This window comes from Orcinus orca, chromosome 7 (assembly GCF_937001465.1).
Source record: "Orcinus orca chromosome 7, mOrcOrc1.1, whole genome shotgun sequence".
Taxonomy (NCBI): Eukaryota; Metazoa; Chordata; class Mammalia; order Artiodactyla; family Delphinidae; genus Orcinus; species Orcinus orca.
Window position 1 is genome coordinate 50,943,014 of NC_064565.1, and position 17,618 is coordinate 50,960,631.

Sequence of the window (17,618 nt, forward strand, 5' to 3'; positions counted from 1 at the left end):
TTACTTATTTTTACATAGTAGTTTGTATCTCTTAATCCCCTATGCCTATCTTTCCCCTCCCCACTTCACTCTCCCCACTGGTTAACCACTAGTTTGTTCTCTATATCTGGGAGTGTGTTTCTGTTTTGTTATATTCATTCATTTGTTTTATTTTTTAGATTCTACATATAAATGAAAACATAGAGTATTTGTTTTTCTGTGTCTGACTTATTTCATTAAGCATAATACCCTTTAGGTCCATCCGTGCTGCTGCAAATGGCAGAATTTCATTCTTTTTTATGGCTAAGTGATATTCCATTATATATATATATATATATATATATATATAAAATGGAATATCACTTAGCCAATTATATATATGGCTAAGTATATATATATCTCACTTTCTTTATCCATTCCTCTGTTGATAAACACTTAGGTTGCCAATATCTTGGCTACTGTAAATAATGCTACTATAGATATTGGGTTTGTGTATATTTTCAAATTAGTGTTTTTTTTTCAGATATATACCCAGGAGTGTAACTGCTGGATCATATGGTAGTTCTATTTTTAGATTTTTGAGGAACTCCATACTGTTTTCCACAGTGGTTGTACCGATTTACATTCCCACCAACAGTGCAGGAGGGTTCCCTTTTTTCCACACCCATGCTAACATTTGTTATTTGTAGGCTGTTTGATGATAGCCGTTTTGACAGGTGTGGGTGATATCTCATTAAGATTTTGATTTGTATTTCTCTGGTAATTAGTGATGTTAAACATCTTTTCGTGTGCCTGTTGGCCATCTGTATATCTTCTTTAGAAAAATGTCTATTCAAGTTTTCTGCCCTTTTTTAATCAGGTTGTGTGTGTGTGTGTGTGTGTGCACGCGCGCGTGTGTGCATTTTTTTTTGTTTGTTTTTTTTTGCGGTATGCAGGCGCCTCACTGTTGTGGCCTCTCCCGTTGCGGAGCACAGGCTCTGGACACGCAGGTTCAGTGGCCATAGTGCATAGGCCCAGCCACTCCACGGCATGTGGGATCTTCCCGGACCGGGGCATGAACCCGTGTCCCCTGCATCAGCAGGCGGACTCTCAACCACTGTGCCACCAGGGAAGTCCCTGTGTGCGTGTTTTTTGATATTGAGTTGTAAATATAAACAGTTGAACTGTTTATATATTTTGGATATTAACCCTTTATCAGTCATATTATTTGCAAATATCTTCTCTCATTCAGTGGGTTGTTTTTTCGTTTTGTAGGTTCATTTGGTTTTAAAGCCCATGAATTTTTTTTCTATGATAAAAAAATAAAAATGATAGTAAAACCTCAATTTTATTATAACTCCTTAAAGGCAGTAACTGTCATATGTGTCTATGTATTCCCCATAGCACCTAGCATAATACTCTGTACAAAATAATTTTAACCTGTTAAATCATTGAATGAACAAAGAAGACTACATGCTATGTTCCAGATACTTGGGTGTAAAAGTAGCACCATAGATGGGTCTCTGCCCCAATGGAGCATATTATCTATTGAAAGACTTAGATATTAAATATTACACAAATAATTACTTAATTATACTTGACATAAATGTTATAAAGGTACAGAATGCCATGAGAGTGAGAAATACTTCCAAAGTTATTTGTATTTGGAGGCCAAGGAGAGCCTATAGCTATTTGAATGGAGATAAAATTCTGATGAGAAAAAGTTTAAGAAAAATTTCATGGAGAAAGTATTTATGTTTTTAGTGTTAGCTAGTAGTGGTGGTGTTTTGCAAAGTTATTTTGCACATTTTTGAAAAGCTATTTTCTTCATAATATATTATAGCTATAAGTTTAAATAATTTATTAGAGAGAAAAGTATTAAGTACTTACAGAATCTCTCCTAAGAATAAAATCTGAAACATGGAAATAGATGTATTCATAGAGACTGTATTATTTAAATAGTCATCTTAATAGAAAGAAATTAAAGGTTTAGTAATAGAAGAATGAGTAAACTATGCCACATCCATTAAAAACGATGCTTATGAAGCGTAATGAGCAAACAGAAAATACTTACATTATAGTTCTATATAAAAGAGATTAGAAATGCTCATGTGCTCATAAAAATGTTGAAAATATACATAAGAATTACTGAAAGATATATACCAAAAATTACAGTTATTGGTGGAAAGATTCTGAGAGATTTCTTTTTCATTTTTTATTTTATAAATATTCTGTAGTGTGGTTTTTTTATTTTTGAAATTCAAAATACTTTATGAAAAAGAAAAATGAATAGGTGTAAAAACATGTTTGGCTTCTATAGATACATCATAACTCTCTGATTTTATGCCTAATGTTAATACCTAACTTGCTACACAGCACTCTTAAGGTGATTTAATCAATAAAGAGACTTAAAAAAAAAAAAAAGAATCACAAATCATTACTGTTCAGCGCTCACAGAAAGGTACTAATAATAACTACAAAGGCAAAAGCAGAGCATCTGTAACCTAGGGACTAAAATTAGTAAAATGTTGAAGGGAGTTCTACCAAATTATGTTTTCTAGAAGGCAGCCATAGGCTCTTCTTGTGTAGAGAAGACTGATCACCTCCGTTAGCCTTGAAACAAAAGCAAAGACTTCTAGATGCAGGCATTTAATTATAATGTTTATCTAATCATTCTGTAGCCATTTATATAATTAAGATGGCTTAGAGCATACTTTTCTTTGGGGAGTAAAGGGTAGTAGAGGTTGTGTTTGGTGAAGAGTATATTTTAAGCCAAACAATCCAACACTAATTATGGCATTTTATACTGGTGTTTCAAAAAATATAGAAAAAGTGCAGATACTGCCCATTCTTTTGCCTTTGGATTGTTGAACTTTCCAGTCTTTGAGCTGGTGGTAGCCACAATTGTAATAACCACCACAACAATGATGATACCTAACACCTAATTAATATTTACTTATGCTAGACCCTGTTCTAGGTGCTTTTACCTATATTAACTCATTTTTACCCTCATAATAACCCTATGAGGTTGATTGCTGTCACTATCCCGACTTTAAAAATACTAAAATATAGAGACACTAAGTAACTTGTCTAAGGTCACTCAGTTAAGTGCTTGGATTTGACTGATACAGGAACTCTGGCTGGAGAGTCCAAAGTCCAATGTCATAGGCACCAGGCTATTTTATGCACCTAAAGATTTTCTTTTTTGCATTAATATTTCCATCTTATGGCCAGAGTCACTAAACATTATTTTGGAGATGTAAGTAACAGAAGAGCTTATTCCAAAAGCTTATTGCTTTCTCTAGTTTTTTTTTTTTTTTTCTTTTCTTTTTTGTAGTTTTAGATGAAAAATATTTGGACTAAGTTCATCAGTATAGGTAAAAAAGAGGAAAGTGGGATTTTTCTCATTTTATCTTGACTTATTTTAGAATATCTGCTTTTGTCATTTTAAGGACATAAAATCTCAGCCAAAGGCCTCTTTGATCTACCAAGGGTTGGTACAGAGATCTTTTTCAAACTTCCTGTACAAGTGTGCAGCCTCTGAGGACTATCTGCTGAGATTTCAAATATTAGAGGTGTGGACTCAGGAAAGAATGGTGATTTGGTTGGCTATACATGATACCTATGACGTATAAATCTTTTAGGTAAAAAACATATTTTTCCTCCTTGGAATTGATTTATGGAAGAGGAATATTATTAACCAGAGATAGGCCTGACAAGGAGGCATAGATAACTAATGTCCACTTACAGACCTAACTCTCCCAAAAAAAATGTCTCCCCTATGAGCTTGACATTTTTATCCCAAACTTCTTAATACTTTTGGAAAGTCACTGTTGAAATGTAAATACACTCCCAGGATTGGAGTAACACATTACGCCATTGTCCTCACTAATACAGTGCCAGCACATAGGAAAACAGAGACCATAGCCCTGAGAGAATGGTGCACACAGCAAGCAAAGTGAATGGAGAAGTGATACTAGCCCGGTGGCCAGGTTTACATGAGGCTATGAGAAAATAGGAATCTGGAAGTTGGGCAAGGGTAGTGGTGTAGTTGTCATGATGTGAAGGCAGGGCTGCAGGATGTTTTGGGAGGAATATCTTAAAGGAGAGGGGTCCTGAAAGGGGAAGCTGAGAAGACCGTACATTAATGGTATATTACTTAATTTATTCTGGAGCCATCTCACTCTTCTGGCTATGCTAATGGAAATGGCACCGTTATATCTAGATGAAGCATATTATAGAGAAAAAAGCAGAAGTTTCAGGGTCAAGAAGACCTGGATTCAAATCTAATCACTATGACCTTGGATGAGTTATCAAACACTTAGTTTCCTCCATCTATAAAATGTAGAAATCAAACTACTAAACTAGAAAACCAAGTGCCTTCTGCCATGCATATGGTAGCTGTATGCATATCATATCTATATGCATAAATATACAGTAGCTAAAGAAAGCATATATATATATATGTATACACACACACATACATTTATACGTAGATGTATTCATGCATCTACTATAGTGTTATCTTTCTCCCTTGTTGTGTTACTTCTGCAAGAAACTTGTCATATAGTCTCTATTTTACATTTTAGTTTCCTTTTATCATATGTAAATTTACTTTCACCTAATTTTCAGAATATTCAAATAATTTTCTATTAAACTATGGTGTTGGGCCTTTTTTTTCTGAGGTAAATTAGCAAAATGACCAACTTGAAGAATTTTTTAAAAAATTTATTTATTTTTGGCTGTGTTGGGTCTTTGTTGCTGTGCATGGGCTTTCTCTAATTGCGGAGAGCAGGGGCTACTCTTCGTTGTGGTGCACGGGCTTCTCATTGCGGTGGCTTCTCTTGTTGCGGAGCATGGGCTCTAGGCACGCGAGCTTCAGTAGTTGCAGTACGTAGGCTCAGTAGTTGTGGTGCCTGGGCTTAGTTGCTCAGCTGCATGTGGGATCTCCCCAGACCAGGGCTCAAACCCGTGTCCCCTGCATTAGCAGGCGGATTCTCAACCACTGCGCCACCAGGGAAGCCCTAACTTGGAGAATTTTAATCATTAGCTACCTGAAAAGTATTGGTGCTTGATACAGCAGATTCAGGCAATATATTACTAATCTACTTTAACAAGAAAGAGACTATTGCTTCTAATGAATGATATTAACTGTTTTCTTTTCGGCAGCATTACTGCCGAATAGCTAACTGTGCTATCTATGGCAATAGCTAACTATGCTATCATTATTTGAATTCATGACAAGGCTGGGTAACGAGTTGAGGCAGTTATTCTGTATGATCAGATGATTTAAGCCTGAGCAGAACATAAATGTATATACCTATGCAAATATCTAAAATAATTATTCTGATCTCTGTAGCAGTTTAAATACTTGTTATGATTCTAAAAAGGGGACTTTAGGGAGCATATGCCAGTTTCAAAAAACAGGCACATGTTCACACGGCTGTAACTTAGGGATCCCTGACCAATGAATTGTACACCATCTTTCAGCAGGACCTTGAAGTTTTAGCTGGCAGATCTCGGAGCAGCTTTCCAAGCCGTTTGCTGCTTCCTCACTCCCACATGCTTAGTTAGCTGGGATTCCCTGCTGGGAAGCGAAGGCAGGTAGCATTTTGACCCTCCCCTCACCACCTTCAGTATACTTTATTCTCAGAACCATGCCCAGAGATTTAAAAGCATCGGGAATATAAAAAATATCTCTTCCTCACAAGGTTGGAGGCCTTGGACCTTACCTTGAAAAGATTTATTTTTACATTCTTTCAAATTATGACAACTTATGTAGAAAAATATGGCAGATACCTGTTCTTTTTAAAAAAAAATTTTTTTGCAATATTTGTTACATAACAAGAGTGTAAGAATAAAGTGGTTGATATGTATTTGTTTTCTGATTATAATTTGGAACACAGGTATAAATGTCTTGGTTTATGGATTAAATCTGTACCCTGTCATCTCCTAACCTACTAGATCTTTTTTGGAATAATAAAATGCATAACACTGGGGCCAGTATCCACAGTTCTAGAATATTCTTAGCCATCTGGTTCTGTTACAGAGTAAAGTTAGACTGGAAATAAGACAATGTTAGTAAAGGAAGCTTCCTTTGCCCACCCCACCGTCCATGGGCTCCATGTTTTGGTGTGCACAACATAGTGATTTAATGATATATATGTATATTGTGAAATGATCATCACAATAAGTTTAATAATAACATCCATCACCACACATAGTTAATATTTTTCTTGTGATGAGAACTTTTAAGATCTACTCTCTTAGCAACTTTCAAATATACAATTAAGTGTTGTTAACAATAGTCACCATGTGGTCCATTACATCCTCAGAACTTATTTATCTTATAACTAGAAGTCTGTACCTTTTGTTCACCTTCACCCATTTCACATTTATTCTTGATGAATATTTGACTAGTTATAGAATTCTGGATTGCCAAATGTTTTCTTTTAGCCTGTTAATGACCTCATTCCATTGGTTTCAATTTTAGCTCAGGAGAAGTCATTGTCAATCCTACTGTTACTCTTTAAAAACAATGTCTTTTTCCCTAGATGTTGTTAAGATTTTCTCTTTATCTTTGGCTTTCTTCAGTTTCAGTATATTTGGGCATATCCTTTTTTTTGTCTTCTAGTTTAATTGAGATATCATTGACATATAGCACTGTCTAAGTTTAAGGTATACAGCATGGTGGTTTGACTTATATACATAATGAAATGATTACCACAATGACTTAGTGAACATTCATCATCCTGTATAGATACCAAATTAAAGAAATAGAACAAAAGTTTTTTTCCTTGTGATGAGAACTCTTAGGATTTACTCTCTTAATTTCATATATGATATACAACAGTGTTAATTATATTTATCATGTTGTACATTAAATCTGTGGTACTTATTTATCTTACAGCTGGAATTTTGTACCTTTTGACTGCCTTCATCATCCCCACCCCCTGCCACTGGTAACCACAAATCTGATCTCTTGTTCATGAGTTTGTTTGTATGTTTTGAAGTATAATTGACCTACAATGCTATATTAGTTCCTGGTACAAAACATAGTGATTCAATATTTCTGTACATTTCAAAATGATCACCATGATAATCTAGTTACCATCTGTCTTCATACAAAGATATTATGTAATTATTGACTATATTCCCCACACTGTACATTTCATACCTGTGACTCATTTATTTTGTAACTGAATGTTTGTACCTCTTAATCTCCCTCACCTATTTCTCTCCTCCACTCACTCCTCTCCCTTCTTGGCAACAGCCTGTGTGTTCTCTGTATCTATGACTCTGTTTCTGTTTTGTTATGTTTGTTCATTTGTTTTATTTTTTAGATTCCACACATAAATGAAATCATACAGTATTTGTCTTTCTCTGTCTAACCTATTTCACTTAGCATAATACCCTCTGGGTCCATTCATATTGTCACAAATGGCAAGATTTCATTGTTTTGTATGGTTCATATTCCATTGTGTGTGTGTGGTGTGTGTGTGTGTGTGTGTGTGTGTGTGTGTGTGTGTGTGTGTGTGTATATATATATATATATATACACACACACACATTATCCATTCATCTATTAATCACCACTTAGGTTGCTTCCATATCTATTCACCTATTAATTGCCACTTAGGTTGCTTCCGTATCTTGGCTATTGTAAATAATACTGCAATGAATACAGGGGTGCATTTTTTCCAAATTAGTGTTTTCATTTTCTTTGAATACATACCCAGAAGTAGAATTGCTGGATCATATTGTAGTTCTATTTTTTTTTCCATCTCATTACTTTAATCATTTTGTCAAAATAGTCTGAACATGCATAAATACTTGACTTGTTATAAGAATGTATAGCATAAAAGTCCCTGAGGCATATCCAAGAACGACTTGAAATGTATTCAGTGCAATTATTCATAATACTAATTGCCAAGGACTTGGCTCCCTTCCTAGATATTTAAGATATGTGACTAAAAAAAGATATATAATATATATTATATAATATTCATAATTATACATTATATATAAATATATGTATGTTTATTAATGCTAAATCAGAGTCTCCCTCTCCAATGCCTGATTTTTCTGCCAGTTTACTGATGCTGTGTATGAAGTCATTTCCAGACTGTAAGGAATGTACTTACCGAGGTAAATTAGTTCTTTAAGCCCTAGGGTGCCAGTTAGTAGAATGATGGCAGTGGAACTAGAAGGTCCCAAGAGAAGATGTTGTCCAACCCCCTCATTTTGCAGTTCAAGTGACAGAGGCTCAAAAGGTTTGCGACTTGCACAAGCACGGCTGGTTCTGCCACTATTACTGTAACCTTAGGCAAGTCCTTAACTGGGTCTAGACTTCTGCTCCCTCCTCTGTAAAATGGATTGGTGATTGTCACAGCTAACACCTTCCAGGTTCTTCCTGTGTGCCTGACACTGTCCTGAGTACTTTAAGTGTCTTTTCTAATTCTCCCAACACCTCCATAAATTATATATGATTACCTTCAATTAGAGATGAGAATATCAAAGCATAGACATCTTAAATAATTTGCCCGAGATAAGACAATTAGGAAATGTTACAAAGCTGGTCTAGTAACCCAGGAATAACTGCCTCCAAAATTCTCAAATTCCAATCCTTAAATCCCTTCTAAGAAAACCCCGTCAGATAGCTTCTCAAATTCCTTATATCTCTAAAAGTCTAGAGCAGAGTTAACAAACTATGGCTCATGGGCCAAATCCAGGCACCACCTTTGCTTACAGAAATAGTTCTATTTCTAACTTTTTGAGGAATCTCTCTATTGTTTTCCATAGTGGCTGTATTTACATTCCTGTCAATAGAGCATGTGGATTTCCTTTTCTCCACATTCTCACCAATGCTTGTTATTTGTTGTGTTTTTGATAATAGCCGTTCTGACAGATGTGAGGTGATATCTCACTGTGGTTTTAGTTTGCATTACTCTGGTGATGTTGAGCATCTTTTCATGTGCCTGCTGGCCATCTGTACATCTTCTTTGAAAAAAATATCTATTCATGTGCTCTGCCTATTTTTTAGTTGGGTTGTTTGTTTATTTGATGTTGAGTTGTATGAGTTCCTTGTATATTTTGGATATTAACCCTTTATTGGATATATCATTTTCAAATATCTTTTCCCATTCAGTAGGTGGCCTTTTCATTTTGTTGATAGTTCCTTTGCTGTGCAAAAGTTTTCTTAGCTTGATGTAGTCCCATTTGTTTATTTTTGTTTTTGTTTCCCTTGCCTGAGGAGACAGATCCAAAAAATTTGCTAAGATCAATATCTAAGAGTGTAATACCTAAGTTTTCATCTAGAATTTTTATGGTTTCAGGTCTTACATATAAGTCTTTAATCCATTTTGAGTTATTTTTTTTTTGAGTTTATTTTTTATATGGTGTCAGAAACCAGCTCAGTTTGATTCCTTTGTATGTAGCTGTCCAGTTTTCCCAATACCATTATTGCAGAGGCTGTCTTTTCCCCATTGCATATTCTTGCCTCCTTTGTAATAGATTAATATAAATGTGGGTTAATTTCTGGGCTCTCTACTCTGTTCCATTGATCTATGTTTCTGTTTTTGTGCCAGTACCATACCATTTTGATTATTGTAGCTTTGTAGTACAGTTTGAAATCAGGAAGTGTGATAGCTCTAGTTTTGTTGTTCTTTCTTAAGACTGTTTTAGCTGTTCAGGGTCTTTTGGGTTTCCATACAAATTTTACAATTATTTGTTCTAGTTCTGTGGGAAATTCCATTGGTATTTTGATAACGATTGCATTAAATCTGTAGATTGCCTTGGGTAGTATGGTCATTTTAAGAGTATTACTTTTTCCAGTCCCTAAACCTGGTACATATTTTCATCTTTTTTGTGTTGTCTTAAATTTCTTTATTCAGTGTCTTATAGTTTTCTGAGCATAGGTCTTTTACCTCCTCAGTTTGATTTATTCCCAGGTATTTTATTTTTTGATGCAATTGTAAATGAGATTACTTTCTTAATTTCTCTTTCTGATAGTTCTCATTGTTAGTTTATAGAAATGCAACAGATTTCTGTATATTAATTTTGTATCCTGCAACTTTCTAAATTCATTGATGAGTTCTAGTAGTTTCTTCGTGGTGTCTTTAGAATGTTCTGTGTATAGTATCATGTCATCTGCAAACAGTTACAGTTTAATTTGTTCCTTTCCAATTTGAATTCCTTTTATGTTTTTTCCTGTCTGGTTGCTCTGGCTAGAACTTCTAATACTATGTTGAATGAAAGTGACAAGAGTGGGCAATCTTCTTTTTTTAATTTTGTTGAAGTATAAATGTTGCTTTACAATGTTGTGTTAGTTTCACCTGCACAGCAAAGTGAATCAGCTATACGGATACATATATCCCCTCTTTTTGGATTTCCTTCCCATTTAGGTCACCACAGAGCATTGAGTAGAGTTCCCTGTGCTATACAGTAGGTTCTCATTAGTTATCTATTTTATAGTTTACATAGTATCAATAGTCTATATATGTCAGTCCCAGTCTCCCAATTCATCCCATCCCCTCCCTTCCTCCTTGGTATCCATACATTTGTTCTCTACGTCTACGTCTCTATTTCTGCTTTGTAAATAAGATCGTCTATACCATTTTTTTCAGATTCCACATATATGTGTTAATATATTTGTTTTTCTCTTTCTGACTTACTTCAAGGAGTGGGCATTCTTGTTTTATTCCTGATCTTAGAGGAAATGCTTTTAACTTTTCATCATTGGATATGATGTTAGCTGTGGGCTTGTCACATAGTCTTTATTTTGTTAGGGTGTGTTCCCTATGGGCTGCATTTTAAAAGGAGTACAGACCAAAAATTCTATGCCTACTAGAGACTTTCCATGGTACCAGCCTGCTACTGAGCTTTACTTTCTTATTTTTAAATGGGGAGAAAAATACCTGTCCTAGCAGTCATAAGAATGATTTGTAAATTTAATGCGATTATATCAAAGTACTTTATAACTCATAACATAAACTTATATACTGTATTGAGCATCTACTAAATTCTAGGAATAGTACTGGAAACTTTGCATATTTTATGGTGCCTCTTTTAAGGCTCAACATGATCCTGCACAATTGTTATAATTACATTTGATGTATAATGAGTTAATAGAAGCTCAAAGAGGTTGTGTGATTTTTCAGAGGTCAAATAGGCCTAAAGGGGCAGAGTCAAGTTTCAGCTCAATATTACTTCCAAATAGAGACTTTACTTTTCCTTGTACTCAGAACTAAAGCAACAGCATTATTTAATGTCCTTAAGAATGGTAGGTGGCATTAAGAAAGGAGGAAAAATCACTGAATAATCTACCCCTTAAGCAACGCTGGCAAAGAAAACATCCTGATAAAATCAATGCCTATATTTTAGAGCAGACCACCTGAAAACCCCTGGGCTTCAGACATTTTGAAAATAGTTTTTATGTATTTGACTGTAAAGTAAAAAGGGAAAATATAGATGTTTTAGATGCAAAAGGAATATGGTATGCCATCCTAACCAGATTCAAGCTTATATTTTTCATTAGTTTTATTCTGCTCATATTATCAAATCACAAATGATGAAACAGGAAAAACATAAGGGCTTCATTTACTTTTGGATAACAGATGGGAAACAACAGAAAATTCTTTTCAGAAATGCAGAAAAATAATTTTCTTCATAATAGGTAATATGCCTTCTTTAGGCATTAAGATACATTTCTGTTTATAATCTTAAGACAGCTATATTTTTACTCTTTATAAAAATCAAATCTCCCAATAATAAGCAGGGTATTTCTGTACCCTAATCTTTAAATGCCATCATTAAAAATGTAGGTATGCACCCCAGTTTCTAACCTCTCAGAACGTTTTGCACAATAGGTTTTAGTCATGGGAATGAATAATTGCTCAGGAAAGCAGCACCACTTCATGCAATATGATTTGGTAGTCAACATTCTTGTTTTCCAATAAAAGGGAAATTTCATGAATAGAAACATTGGGCTCCTTGAGATTTCACCAATGAAGAGATTGTTTCTGAGTAGCTTCTGAGCAAATATCTCTTAACAGGTTGGTCGCAGATCTGGGGTCTTCATTCCTTATAATAGCACTGCCAGACACAATCATGTTAGCCACTGTGTTTGCACAGTTATGGAGAGTGTCATGGTCTACACTTCACCATTAACCTCTCTGCCAAAAGACAGAAATTGGACCCTTGACTGATAAAACTTTGGCATCATATCTTGCATAAATTTCTGCCCTCCAAACCCAGGTTCAACTGGTGTAACCAAGGCCATATCTATCTGATTAGCCCATGGTGCCAAATACTCAACTGTCATTCCTAGTTTGATGGCAAGTCCAACCTTTGTCTCATTCTCCCAAATGTCTTTAATTAAGGCCCCTGGGTTCTCATATATATGGATTGACCCCTACTGCAGCCATTGGCTTTACCAACTGTTCCAGCCTAGAAACCATCCTGTGCATTTCAAAGAAAGGATCCCGGGCTTCCCTGGTGGCGCAGTGGTTGAGAGTCCCCCTGCCGATGCAGGGAACACGGGTTCGTGCCCCAGTCCGGGAAGATCCCACATGCCGCGGAGCGGCTGGGCCCGTGAGCCATGGCCGCTGAGCCTGCGCGTCCGGAGCCTGTGCTCCGCAATGGGAGAGGCCACAGCAGTGAGAGGCCCGCGTACCGCAGAAAAAAAAAAAAGAAAGGATCCCGTCATAGCTGCTTTTGGAGACTCTACCATAGGGTGACCAAAAGTGACACTGTGAACCAAATACCCATCTGTTGTATCCAGATGCACATATTTGCCCCAGAGACCAGTGTCTAGAAGTACTCAGCCCCTGAATTGGCCAGGTTGCTGTTGAAGATGGATGGGCCAATCTTACAGCTGGACACCATGGTACTGGTTTCCAAGAGCCAAGTTACATGAGTCCTCCAGCAAGATGAAGGGTTTATCCTGATTTCTTCTTCTTCTTTTTAAAAATGTGTTAGTACTTTAATCTTTGAGCAGTGACTAAATTTTCATTTGAAATAATTATTAATTTTCCCAAGTGTAAATCAGAGTAAAGGCATGAGTTATAGCTTTAAAGAATTTATTTTACAATAAGTTAGGTCTTAAGTTCACTTGCCTTTATTCAGATGAGTCAGAAATAGCAGTTTGCTTGGTTTTTGTTGCTTAAGTGGAGTAAGTTAACAGAAGAGCTGGCTAATTTAGTGATTTTGCTAAAATATGCAGATAAATAACTTCAAATATCCATTGATGTGCCCTTTGTTAGTAATATAAATGGGATCAAATGGCTAATAAATGTTTTTGTTCCCAACTTTCTTTCAAATGAAATTCTGTTATTTCAAATAAAATTCTTCCTTTTAAATAATATTCTGTTATATGTATGCATATATATATTTATGTTAGATGTATGCTTAATGTATACATCTACTATCATGCTAGTTTTCTCTTATTATATTACTCCTGTGAGAAATTTGGCATATTTTCTTTGTTTTGCATTTTAGTTTCCTTTTGTCATCAATACATTTACCAAATTTTCAGAATATAAAAAACTTTTCTCAAATGTTTTCCCTTCAAGCTCCTATGGTGTTAGGCCTTTTTTATTTTATTTTATTTTATTTTTTGAGGTAAAGTAACAGAAAAATTCATTTGGAGGAATTTCCCATCATGGGAATACACTGCCCCTTACTAGTGAACTGCCTTACAGAAAGACGTTGGCAAGTTCATATATATATGAACAGAACAGTAGCAAGACATTTGCAGGCCTGCAAGCCTTGCTTTTTCACCTAATAGTTTTTCATCTAATCCTGGCACAACTGTAAAATCGGAGCCAGAGATTTGGGACAAGATATTGTAGACACAATGGATCGTTTTTGGAGACTACTGTAGATGTTATCTCTAAGCCTCCATTTAGGGGAGGGTTCAAGATCAGTGTGGATACTTTAAGTCTTACTTTTTTTTTTTTAAACAAATAGTCATCTTACTTCAGACTACAGACATGCTGCCTGGAGCTCTATTGTTAATTTTTTGTCCCTAGACAAGTGTCTGGGTATCTTCGTTAAGTGTGGAAAGGTTATTCATATTAGAATTTGTCCTTGGATCCCAACCTGAAACTCAGAAATCATGTCTTGGAGTGACATGCATGATAACGTAGATTAGGCATCTGTGGTAGCTCACCTGATCTGCCACCTACACTTCCCTTGGTGAATGACAGATCGAGGACCTTTCCTACCACAATTCTCTACTATGTCCACTAACTCTTCTTGCAAGACCTCTCAGTGACCTGAGTACTTTCCTTTAATGTCATTCCTTGAGACCTGGAGCTACAATTGATCTAGATATGCCTAGATCTGATATTTTCAATTAACGAAATGACCTGTAAATGAGGGCTGTGTAACCAACATTAATTACAAAAACCAAAACAACAATGGGATAAAAAAAAAATCTTTCAAAAAATCCTTCAAAGGCTTCCTAGGGTTCTCATTTTAACATTCAAAATACTAGGACCCTCAATGCTCAGTCCGCACAGTCTGGGCCTTGCCTGTCTCACAGTCCCATCCCCATCTCTTCCCCCCACTCCCCTTCTGTTTCAGCTATGCTAACCTTCCTGTGCATGTCTTCCTGGCTCAGGCCTTTCTACCTGCTTTTTGCTCTCTCTAGCCCACCACCCGCACCACCGTGCCCACATCATCATTTCTTACTAAATTTTGTTCATCTTTTAGATCTCAGCTTAAACCTTGTTTTCTTTAGGCACCCAGACTCAAGGTGTGGCTCCCCTTTTATTTACATTAGTGACCTAGACTTCTTTATGGTACATTTCACAAATGTATTTATATAATTATGTAATTGACTGTGTAGTATTTCTCTTCTGCGTTTAAAGAAAGCCACTAGGATCATGTCTCTTATTTAATACTACACTTAGCCTGGTGTCTTGCGTGACACTCATTAACTTTTTATTGAATTAATTAAGCATCGTGAATAATGCCTTATGACTAAGCTTTCAGTGAATCCTTTTTTCTGTTATCACACATATAGAACAAAACATGCTGTATCCTCGGTTCCCCTGAAAGCACAGCCTAAGTCAGAGGCTTCCTTGAAGGTAATTGATCTTAAGGAGCAGGAGTAAAGAACAGTGAGGGACTGATTGCTATGGACTGAATTGTGTCCCTTCGAAATTCATATTTTAAAGCCCTAACTTCCATTTTGACTGTATTTGGAGATAGTGTCTCAGGAGGTAATCAAGGTTAAATGAGGTCATAAGAGTAGGGCCCAAATCTGATCAATTGTGTCCTTGTAAGAAGGGGAGGAGCTCTCTCATCTCTCTCTGCCACGTAAGGACACAGGGAGAGGGTGGCCATCTGCAAGCCAGAAGAGGGTCTTCAGCAGAACTCAACCATGCTGGCACCCTGGTCTGGGACTTGCAGCCTCCAGATCTGTGAGAAAATAAATTTCTATTGTTTAAACCACCCAGTCTATGGCATTTTATTATGGCAGCCTGAATAGACTAAGACAGTGATATAGGGAAGGAGATAAAGCCAGTAAGAAACTGTGTTACCTAGTTGGTCAAAAGTATAGGTGACTGATGCTTGATTTGATAGGATCTCTAAGAAGGCTTATGAAATGCAACTCACAAATGTTTGCCCTGGGGATGAAAAGGGGAAGCATATATCCAGCAACCTCTATCACCCATTGTTAAGGATGGCAGCAGTACAAGAGCAGGAAGAAAGATACATGATGCAGCCTGAAGAAAGGCTTCAAGGGGTTGCACCTGAGAGTGAACAGTTGAAGTCTCTGAAGAACTGATCACTGCAGCAGAGGCTAGAAGAAGAGGTATGGCTGATAGGATTTGAAGTGGTACACAAGTTATCTGACACATAGACCACCACAAAAGTATCCTGTATTCAATATCCACAAGTAATTAAATTTGTATCATAATTTTTAAGCAATTCATGTTTTTAGTATTTCTACGATGCTTATTCTACATGGAGGAAGAAATGAGGCAGTTTCTACAAACTGAAGTGGAAAAAATTATGGCTACAAATAAGTGCTAACTCTGACATTATTATAGTGATCCTTACAAATAAAATCTCGAAACATAATTTTTCAAGGTGCCAGAAGAAATGATAATGACTATTTAAGCATTGTTTATCTCAGAATCTAGACAAGATGGGTACATTAAGTTAATGACCAAAAAGCAAGTTTAACATGTCTCTTTATCACAGAAGCAGTAAGTTTTGAATTACAGTGAAAATGACATTGAGGAATAACCTGTTTTAAAAGCTACCAGGGACAGATACTGCTAAAGATGATCACTTTTTGAACATTAGATGATGACATAAGTTGAAAACGATCCAAATAACTTGAGCATATAATTCTAATCAAGCAGGGTATGATATGTTTCAGAGAAATACTGGAATGGCTTCCCCATGATTGCAAACTTTTGAATTTTTTAAAGAGAGAAAATTAAAAGACAAAACTAGATACAGGAGGGACTTCAAGATAATTTTTACACATCGAAATAAGAAAGTAAATTTAGAGCTGCCACAAGGGGAACCAATTCTTTTTTCAAATACATTTTATTGTTATCAAAATAATCCATAAACATCCTGAAAAATGCAAATAGTAAAGAAAGATTATAATTAAAGCACCAGCTCACTGAAAGTGCTTTTATCCTAGATTTGTTTTTATTTTTGGTGGTACCTAAATATCTCTAAATAATATGCTTATGTTACTATTTGTTGGTTTACCAATATTAAATGGGACTGATTTACTTTTGTTCTTATGAATATGGATTTAGCTCACTTTCTACTCCCACCTCCAACCTTTCTTCTTGCTCTATCTCTCCTTCCAAAATAATTATATCATATCCTAAGTTTCATCATTCCAGTAACCTTTGTACATAAATAAACAAATAACCACAAGTAACGTATATAAGCCTCTATTTCTTGTTCCACGAGTTGTAGATAATTCTCTTTACTTTCTACTTTGTGTTGACCTAAAACAAATAGACTGCCAGTTATTTCTCTAGCAAAAATGGGTTTATTCAAGGTCAGTAAAGAATTGCAATTTGGGATCTGCAACCATGGCAAGCCACGTGCAAGCCCCCTGCAAAAATGAGAGAACTCTTTTATAGAGGGGAAAAGGAAATTGGGAGGGCCGTAGTAACCAAATAGTCCATCGTTTTCTATTCGCTGAGTTGTGACAATCTCATTGGATGAGTTCTTGCCAGGAAAGGAGAAGTCTTTCTTCTCCCTATTGGGCTCTGCTATTGTCATAGGGCATGAGAGCTTCCCCTCCTGACTCTATTTAGTTGAAGTTTCTGTTTATCATTTTTTTACATTTTCCCCTTTTCATCAAGATCTTTCTCTGAAAGCACTGCTGGTCAAGAGTCAGGTTTTCTGGTTTCAGTGGCTTTTTGGAAGCCTTTTGGTCCTCCTTCCAAGGAAGGACCTTACCTGAGTATAGTGTCCCATGTTGGAAGGAAAGTGCACAAATTTGAAACCTACTGAGGTCACATTTGAGTAACAAGGAGATGTAGGAGGAAGAACTCTCAGACACTTTTTATCTAAAGTCCATGTTATCAAGATCACAGACACTGGAGATCATCTGAAGCACATGTCATCATCAAAGGTTTGGTGACAGACATCCAATAGGCCTGGTTTAGATA

The 17,618-nt window shown here is 36.0% G+C and overlaps 1 protein-coding gene and 1 pseudogene across 8 annotated transcripts in view; one reads left to right on the forward strand and one right to left on the reverse strand.

The window, feature by feature from the left end:
• The window catches only part of SLC4A10 (solute carrier family 4 member 10), a 312,534-nt gene that overhangs the window by 234,829 nt on the left and 60,087 nt on the right, over nt 1-17,618 (forward strand). The window lies entirely within an intron of this gene.
• On the reverse strand, nt 11,958-12,649 carry LOC105748765 (ribulose-phosphate 3-epimerase-like; annotated as a pseudogene).